The sequence below is a fragment of the Orussus abietinus genome, unplaced genomic scaffold, assembly GCF_000612105.2.
Source record: "Orussus abietinus isolate OABI.00-Male unplaced genomic scaffold, Oabi_2.0 scaffold128, whole genome shotgun sequence".
NCBI classification, from domain to species: Eukaryota; Metazoa; Arthropoda; class Insecta; order Hymenoptera; family Orussidae; genus Orussus; species Orussus abietinus.
In genome coordinates this window covers 191,753-202,192 of record NW_019394281.1, presented here as the reverse complement: position 1 = coordinate 202,192, position 10,440 = coordinate 191,753, and positions in this window count along the sequence as shown.

Genomic DNA, 10,440 nt, shown 5'->3' with positions numbered 1-10,440 from the left:
GGATCGAAGAAAAGAGGTGGCGAAAATCGAGCGATGGCCCATTAGCTGATCAGCTGATATTCGCTGGTCGCGATCGAAAGGACGAAGAAGTTATTTCTGGGAAGATGGGTCGTCCTGGTTGTTGCAAGAGAAATTCTAGGAGAGATTCCCGTAAACAAAGGATTCTAGTTGGGAATAAAAAACAAAATGAAAAAAGGGGGATCGAAGAAAAGAGGTGGCGAAAATCGAGCGATGGCCCATTAGCTGATCAGCCGATATTCGCTGGTCGCGATCGAAAGGACGACGAAGTTATTTCTGGGAAGATGGGTCGTCCTGGCCATTCCAAAAGAGATTCTTGTAAATCATGGATTCTAATCGGAAACTAAAATCGAAATGTAAACAGAGAATCGAAGAAAAGAGGAGGCAAAAATCAAGTGATGGTCCATCGGCTGATCAGCTGATGTTCGCTGGTCGCGTTTGAAAGGATGAAGAAGTTATTTCTAGGAAGATAGGTCACTCTGACCATTCCAAAAGAGATTTCTGTAAACCATGGATTCTGGTTGGGAACAAAAATCGAAATGAAAAAAGGGAATCGAAGAAAAGAGGAGGCGAAAATCAAGTGATGGTCCATCGGCTGATCAGCTGATGTTCGCTGGTCGCATTTGAAAGGCCGAAGTAGTTATTTCCGGAAAGATGCGTCATTCCGGCCATTCCAAAAGAGATTTTTGTAAACCATGGATTCTAGTTGGAAACTAAAATCGAATTGAAAAAAGGGAATCGAAGAAAAGAGCAGGCGAAAATCAAGTGATGGTCCATCGGCTGATCAGCTGATGTTCGCTGGTCGCATTTGAAAGGACGAAGAAGTTATTTCTGGGAGATGGGTCGTCCTGGTTGTTTCAAGAGATATTCCAGAAAAGGTCCCCGTAAACCAAGGATTCTAGTTGGGAATAAAAATCGAAATGAAAAACGGGAACCGAAGAAAAGAGGAGACGAAAATCGAGCGATGGCTCACCACCTGATCGCGTTTGAAAGGACGAAAAAGTTATTTCTGGGGAGATGGATCGTCCTGGTTGTTTCAAGCGAGATTCTAGGAGAGATTCTTGTAAACCAAGGATTCCAGTTGGGAAAAAAAAATGTTCATAAAAAAAGGAACCGGAAATGAAGAGGAGGCTGATCACCTGATGTTCACTGGTCGCGTTCAGAGGGGCATAGGACCCATTTCTGGGAAGATTGGCTATCCTGATCGTACCAGAAGAGATTCCAGGAGAGATTCCCGTAAACCAAGGTACCCTTTATTTCCATTCTCACGTGGGGTCCCGGAGAGATCGAGCCCATGGGGTTCTGTAGGGTTTGGACCTGTAGATGATCAACCCTTCATCGGCTGAAGAACGCCGGACTCCCGGGGGATGAAAACACACAAATGGACCCCAGCTTCGCCCGTGACGGGGAAATCTCCCCCAGGGAAAAGTAGAGGAGAGAAGCGGGGAAAAAACAGCGAAAATCGTGAGAAGGGGAACCGGGAAAAAAGACGAGGTACGGAAACCGGGATAACGCTTATGGGAGTTTCATAGTGGGGATGACTCCTCCCGAATCGTTTGCTCGACTTATTACGGCACGAAATTGGATTCCGACATCCGGACAAGCTTTTTTTGCTTTCCTGGATGCTGTGAAGTCCTTTGTCCCGAGGAGATCCGAGGAGAATTGCTCCGGTTAAGGAGAAGTGAAATACGTCGAGGAACTTGATCGACGTCGGTAAAAAAGATTTTTCTAAATACCTACGTTGCCGGCGTTTGTTTTTATATTGACAGCTGGGTCGAATTATATTGGGTATTGTACCAAATGGCATACTCCACCTGTCATTTTCGTACAATAATTATAAAGAAATCGAAGTAAAACTCCAGAAATCCTCTGGATTCATGCTTTCTGGGGCCCTAATTGACTGCAGAGGGACCCCCTACGCCATCTGTGATTTCCAGGTTAATTAAATTTTCACTCCGAGACCTCGTATTACCATCGTTTTGGCATAGAAGCGGATACAACACTTTTTTTGCCTTTATCTCGATCAAATGCGAGTTTGTCGATTACCAGAGTGTTCTAAATTGTCGTAAAATTGCCCTGACCCTCTCGTTTCTCATATCAGAGCCTTCAATAATTATATATTGATGGAAATGTGGTCCCTGGATTCGTGCTTTCTGGGGCCCTAATTGACTGCAGAGGGACCCCCTGCGCCATCTGTGATTTCCAGGTCAATTAAATTTTCACTCCGAGACCTCGTATTTCCATCGTTTTAGCATAGAAGAGCATAAAACACTTTTTTTGTCTTTAACCCGTTCAAATGCGAGTTTATCGATTACCAGAGTGTTCTAAATTGTCGTAAAATTGTCCTGACCATTTCGATTCTCATATCAGAGCCTTCGATAATTGTATATTGATCGAAATATGAGAGCTCGACGCCAGTTTGATTCTGATCTGGCCTAAGTTAAAGAATTATTTCGAAAATTCAAATTTTGAAAGTGACGGGATAATTCATAAGTGCTCATGAGTCGTGACAAAGTTTCAGACAGTTCTATCCAATACCCTTAAAAAAAAGTGTCTTATTCGAGTCGACTGATTTGATGGGAATTACATTTCACCTTAATGCTCCTTTTCTCCTGCGAAACTATTTTTCACTTTTTATCTATGATCTCATTATCGCATGTTAGTTCCACCTTGTCATCGTTCCTTCAATTTCTTCCCGAAAGTTTCTCAGGATCTGGCATTGGCGTGGGTATTCTCCCCCTTTATTTCATGCCAAGAGTCTGAAACATGTATCACAGTTTTCCACGTGTGTTCGCTTATCGTGCACCCCTCGATACAGAGGGGAGGATCTTCTGGAAGAACTGGAGGGTGTATCGCTGTTCTCTGTTTCTCTCTAATATTCTCAGCGTGTCGCCCACCGACAAGTTTCAATTTCACATCTCTTCAGGTTTTCTAAATTTCGCAAAAATACCCGAAACTTATCAACGTTGCAAAGATAATTTCCAAACTTTCTTAAAATTTCCCATTTCCTACATTTTTCAGAAAGTTCTCAAAATTTACAAATCTTTCCGGAAAGTTTCCAATCTTCCCAAAACTTTCCGGAAAGTTTCCAAATCTTCCCAAAACTTTCCGGAAAGTTTCCAAATCTTTCCGGAAAGTTTCCAAATCTTCCCAAATGTTTCCGGAAAGTTTCCAAATCTTCCAAAATCTTTCCAAGGAAACTTTAACCATATGGAAAATTGACAAAAAATTACAAATATTCTCAAGTCATTTTTCCCTTTCGAGATCACTTTCTAATCTTTCATCGCAGATCATCGAAAAACACACATCTCTCACGAGATTGTGCACCCCTCGATAAAAAGAATGGGATCTTCCGGAAGAACCGGAGGGTATATCGCTGTTCTCCCCTTCTCTCTCTCTTTCTCTTTAATTCTCAGCGTATCACCCTTCGACAAAATTCAATTTCACTCTTCTTCAGGTTTGCCAAATTTCGCAAAAATATCCAAAACTCATCAACGGTGTAAAGATATTTTCCAAACATTCCTAAAATTTCCCAACATTTCCTACATTTTCCAAAAAGTTCTCAAAATTTCCAAATCTTTCTGCAAAGTTTCCCGATTTTTCCAGAAAGTTCTCAAAATTTCCAAATCTTTCCGGAAAGTTTCCAAATCTTACCAAATCTTTCCGGAAAATTTCCAAATCTTACCAAGTATTTCCGGAAAGTTTTCAAATCGTTCCAAGGAAACTTTTACCATCTGTAAAATTGAAAAAAATTCTTGATAATCTGCGATGAAAGATTAGAAAGTGACCTCGAAAAGGAAAAATACCTAGGGAATTTCTGCAATTTCTTGCAGAACGTAGAACTCTCCCAGATTTCCATTCTTTCCCTTCCTTCCGTGCGAAGAGTCTAAAACGTTGTATCAGAGTTTTCCACGTGTGTCCGCTTGTTGTGCACCCCTCGATAAAAAGAATGGGATCTTCCGGGAGAACCGGAGGGTGTATCGCTGTTCTCCCCTTCTCTCTTTCTCTCTAATATTCTTCTCAGCGTATCATCCTTCGACAAGTTTCAATTTCATATTTCTTCGGGTTTTCCAAATTTCGCAAAAATATCCGAAACTTATCAACGGTGCAGAGATATTCTCCAAACTTTCCTAAAATTACCCAACATTTCCTGCATTTTCCAGAAAGTGCTCAAAATTTTCAAATCTTCCCGGGAAGTTTCCAAATCTTTCCGGAAAGTTTCCAAATCTTTCCGGAAAGTTTCCAAATCTTTCCAAGGAAACTTTCACAATCTGGAAAATTGAAAAAAGTAACAAAAATTCTCGTTATTTTTCCCTTTCGAGATCACTAATCTTTCATCGCAGATTATCAAGAAACGTAGAACTCTCCCAGATTTCCATTCTTTCCCTTCCTTCCGTGCGAAGAGTCTAAAACGTTGTATCAGAGTTTTCCACGTGTGTCCGCTTGTTGTGCACCCCTCGATAAAAAGAATGGGGTCTTCCGGAAGAACCGGAGGGTGTATCGCTGTTCTCCCCTTCTCTCTCCTCTCTAATATTCTTCTCAGCGTGTCGGCCCCCGACAAGTTTCAATTTCGCCGAGTATAGCTTCCGGTCGAGCAATCTCTGACCCCGCGGGTGTCCCGCGTGCGTTCCGCACCGCGGCCGCACATTTCGTGGGATAGCCCTCGGAGAATCCGTCAACCCCCTAGGTCCTATGGGGCCCCATGGCATGTTTCGCCACGAGCCACCCCCGTTATCTCGATTTATTGGCACGGAACGCGCGCTTTAAGGGTTTATCAATCCCTGAAGATGATTCCTAGGAATCTCCGGCATGCAATATTAGCTTCGCCTGCGAGAAGAACATAACCTCCGAAAAAAATATTGGAAAGTGAAACTCCTTGGCGTGGGACAATAAAAAGGTTAGGATTGAGTCGATGACGCGCAATACGTTAAGGTGAAGCGAAACCCCCTTCATATTAGTCGATTCGAACATAACACTTTTTTTTAAGGGTATTAGACCAAACTGTCCGAAACTTTGACACTTCACTCCTGATCATCTAAGAATTGTCCTGGCACATTCAAAATTTGGATTTAAAAAAAAAACTTTTTATCTTAGCCCAGACCACAACCAAGATGGCATCGAGCTCTCGTATTTCGATCAATTTATAATTATTAAAGGCTCTGATATGAGATACGAAAGGGTCAGGACTATTTTACGACAATTTAGAACACTCTGGTAATTGATAAACTCGCATTTGAACGGGATAAAGGCGAAAAAAGTGTTGTATGCGCTTCTATGCTAAAATGGGGGAAGCTGGAAAAGAAAAGGTTAGGTTAGGTATCTACGGAACTGAAAAAAAGGGGAAAATAAACGAACAAATGGCGAGATAGAACAAAGAGAAGAATAAACCAATGAACAGCTTAAATCACTCAAGTCAAGTTATCAAAATAATATTTTCTCACGTTGACAAACAAACCGGGGGAAGCTGGAAAAGAAAAGGTTAGATTAGGTATCTACGGAACTGAAAAAAAGGGGAAAATAAACGGACAAATGGCGAGATAGAACAAAGAGAAGAATAAACTAATGGATAGATGAAATCACTCAAGGCAGGTTAGCAGAATAATATTTTCACCCGGGGACAAACAAACCGTGGGATGATGGAGATGAAAAGGTTAGGTTAGGTTTCAGGGGAAAGGGTAATAAGCAGCCGGTCGATAAGTTTTTTGAGTCGAAGATGAGTCGAGGAGGTTCAAAGGGGCCTCGAGGAGACTTCCCTTTGCTAGAATCCATTTATAGCTAATCCTCTCTAAGCTGATCGATCCTCGAACGAAGCGTTTACGTAATCCTCCAGAGATATGGCCGCCTCCCGAGGAGCCCGGCGAAGAAACGGAGAAACGAATTTCCACGACCGGGGAAAGTTTTAATTACTTTGGACAGTACCGACTTGCCACTTGGAAAGTTACCGCTGTATTTGAATGCAATTACGAGTCCTTTGAGGTTGCGCTCGAGCTCTTCTCCTCCCCTTCGACCCCACGGTACACCGCACGAGAAACATCCTTCGCTCCTTTTTCTTTTTCTGAGAAACAATATGCAAATGAAGGTTTCAGGGGGAGGGATATAAAGGGACACCGCCGACAGTGCTCGCAGATCTGATTTTCGAATCCTGGAAGAGGAAAGTGAGGTTAGGACGAGGTTAGATCGGGTCCTTGTGGAGGTTAGGTCTGTCCTTACGGTAGTCCCCTAATATTTTTTAAAAAGACATTTCCATATGCAAAATATATAAGGAAATGATTTTATTTTCAGTCTCGATAAGTGTAATTTCGGGGTGACAAAAGTGCATCCCCTTGAAGTTTGTTCTTAAACCCCCCCATAGTTGTATGCGATTTTCGGACATTTTCAAAAGTGTGTTGTAATATTTTTTAAAAACGACAAATACCATTTCCATATACAACGTATAGAAAGAAATGATTTTATTTTCATTCTTGAAAGGTATAATTTCGGGGTGTCAAAAGTGCACCCCCTTGAAGTTTGTTCTTAAACCCCCCCATAGTTGTATGCGATTTTCGGACATTTTTAGAAGTGTGCTGTAATATTTTTTAAAAACGACAAATACCATTTCCATATACAACGTATTGAAAGAAATGATTTTATTTTCATTCTTGAAAGGTATAATTTCGGAGTGTCAAAGGTGCACCCCCTTGAAGCCTTTTTCACCTTCCTCCCATAGGATTCACTTTAGAAGCCGCTCGTCATCGATCAATATTCATGAGCCGATATATGGATGCATGTAATGGATTTTGGCACGTCAACGTTCGACCGACAGATATGCAAATGATTGCGTTTTAGGGGTGTCCGCTCCCTAGAACCACCCCCTAGACTTCTAGGGGGTGGAGAACGGCCCATGGGGAAGCGGCTGGAAATCCGTGGCAGTCTCCTGGAATCCACCCCAGGGTGGTCCTCGGCCGCAGACAAGGGGTCGATGGGGCCCCATGAAGGGGTTGAGGGTAAAATCTCACCCCCGTCCTCGAGAAAGAAATAATCTTTCAAATTCTCCCTCATTTCTCCCCTCCAGCTCCGAAATGATTTCAACTAGACGTACATAGCCGGCTACCCTAATAGCACAAAATATTTGTCCTATATTTTCTATATATTTAACGAATATCGTACATTTTGTAAATATTTACCAGACATTTGAAATATTTGCCAAACGTTTACTTTAGAATATTATCTCCATAATATTTATATANGAGATATTCAAGAAATATTTCAAATATCTTCGAATGAAATCTACAAGAAATCTTAACAAAATCTGTCGCTTGAGATATTTAGCAAAGATTACAAAGAAATATTTAGAAATTATTCTATGCTACTAGGGTAGTTACCAAAATTTTCAATCATGATTCGCCATGAAATACACGTGTTGGAATAATTTCATAGCTCTGTCTTATCATCTGTCTAGTCTCGTGCTTTATCAAAGCGATAATACCCCTTTCCAAATCCCGAGGGGAATTACATTTCTCCTCGACAATGCATAAGCGCTATATTTTCAATGTAAATCTGCAATAGTTGACCAAAAGGAGCAACTTTCGCCCCTTTGCAACCCTTCCGTGGATTCGATTATGTTTTTTCCCTCGCTGTTCGCTTTTTCTCCCTCCCGGACAATCGGCCCTTTGTTTATTGACGCTGCATTCTATTTGTTTCTCTTTTTTATTTTTTTTTAACGTGGAGTCGGTTTGTCGACAAGGGCGGGGCACGTTGATTAGCGATTCGGCTTTACCTCGTCACGGGGGTGGAAACAACCCTCTGAATTTCTATCGCGAAATGCTCGCCATGCGCTGATTCGCGTGTTTGGTCAAACGGACATGTTGCAGGGGTTGTTTTTTTTTTTTTTAGGTTATTTCACTCCTGAATCGCTCGTCACCCCGGGAACCCATGAAGTGGAATATACGTAAATTAATCGTCCAAATTAGGTCTATAAGTATAGTAAACGTATATCATCTATCATCCTCCTAAAAAAATATCTAAAGGATGTATTTAAATATCTATGTCTATTGTACATGAAAATTATATATCCGCTATTGATCTACAAATGTTTACTTATTTGTAGATCAATAGTAGAATGTACATGAGTTGATGGGTGGTAGATAGGTAGATGGGCGGATAAATATCCAGGTGAACCCATGAAGTGGAATATACGTAAATTAATCGTCTAAATTAGATCTATAGGTATAGCAAATGTATATCGTCTATTATCCTTCTAAAAAAATATCTAAAGGATGTATTTAAATATCTATGTCTGTTGTAGATGAAAATTATATATCCGCTATTGATCTACAAATTTCTACTTATTTGTAGATCAATAGTAGAATGTAGATGAGTTGACGGGTGGTAGATAGGTAGATGGGCGGATAAATATCCAGGTGAACCCATGAAGTGGAATATACGTAAATTAATCGTCCAAATTAGGTCTATAGGTATAGCAAACGTACATCATCTATCATCCTTCTAAAAAAATATCTAAAGGATGTATTTAAATATCTATGTCTATTGTAGATGAAAATTATATATCCGCTATTGATCTACAAATAAGTAGAAATTTCTACTTATTTGTAGATCAATAGTAAAATGTAGATGAGTTGACGGGTGGTAGATAGGTGGATGGGCGGATAAATATCCAGGTGAACCCATGAAGTGGAATATACGTAAATTAATCGTCTAAATTAGGTCTATAGGTATAGCAAATGTATATCATCTATCATCCACCTAAAAAAATATCTAAAGGATATATATAAATATCTATGTCTATTGTAGATGAAAATTATATATCCGCTATAGATCTACAAATTTCTACTTATTTGTAGATCAATAGTAGAATGTAGATGAGTTGATGGGTGGTAGATAGGTAGATGGGCGAAAAGATACCCAGGCGACCCATGAAGTGGAATATACGTAAATTAATCGTCCAAATTAGGTCTATAAGTATAGCAAATGTATGTCGTCTATCATCCACCTAAAAAAATATCGAAAAATCCAAATTTTAAATATGTCAAAACAATTCTCAGATGATCACGAACCACGTGTCAAAGCTTCGGACAGCCCAATACCGTTAAAAAATAGTGTTGTGTTCGAATGGACTGATTCAAGGGGGGTTTCATTTCACCTTAAGCTGCGCTTAATTTTTAGCCTTTAGCTTAATTTTTAGCGGACGAGAGGGTCAGATCGCGTAATCTGGCGCGATAAGAGCCCTCGTCGGTGATTTGTCGAGGAAATTATTCCGCATTACTACACGGGGCGGCCGTAAAGTTTACGGGCGAGCCAGTCCGTAAAGCGACATCATAACATCCCCGACATCATAGCGCCCCTCACATTGGGAGTTCATCCAACAGGACGCATCAGCGGGATTTAATTCCCTCGTTTCCACATCCTCTGGTTCGCCGGAATCGGCGTAGAAAAGTGCGTAGGAGACGTGCAGAGAATCCAAGAACTCGGATAGGGAAAGAACTCGGGGAAATTGGTCGAGGTGACGGAGAGTTTGCCATTCCCAAACGCATTTCCGAGGTCCAATCCCAAAGTCTAATCGAATTTCGCGTCCACCTAGGCATAGACATGGAACAATAGGGGAAATTCTCGTAAAGGTAACCGAAAGGAGAGATAATGCCTGATTAGAAATGTTGATCCTATTTACAGGGAAGGTATCCCAGGTCGATCTGTCCAATTTCATTTCTTTTATAATTTGTTATAGTGGACTAAAAACTAAGCGACAGGTATTTTTTTTTATCTGCCATTAGACACTTTAAGGGGGTGAAACCACCATCCGAAGTAAGGCCTGTGAGGGGTGGCTCACCACTTAATTTTCGTTTTAATTGAGAAAATGGTATCTGTCATCCTGAAGGAGCGCAAACAAGGAGTCCATTCCATAGCCACGGTATGGATGTGGTTTGGTTGTGGTTTAAGTACATGGTATGGATAAGGTTAGGCGGCAGAGGAAGAGTCCATTGCAAAGCCACGATAGTGGGCAAGTCACGGTATGTATGGTAGATGGTGTGGACGTGGTCTAAGTACATGGTATGGATAAGGTTGGGCTGTAGTGGAAGAGTACATTGCAAAGCCACGGAAATGGACAAGGCGAGGTATGGGTGGTAGATGATACGGATGTGGTCTAAGTTCATGGTATGGATAAGGTTGGGCGATAGTGGAAGAGTCCATTGCAAAGCCACGGAAACGGACAAGTTACGGTATGGATACTAAATGGGATGGACGTGGTTTAAGTACATAGTATGTATAAGGTTAGGCGGCAGAGAGAGAGTCCATTGCAAAGCCACGATAGTGGGCAAATCACGGTCTGGATGGTAGATGTTGTGGACGTGGTCTAAGTCCATGGTATGGATAAGGTTGGGCGATAGTGGAAGAGACCATTGCAAAGCCACGGAAATGGACAAATTA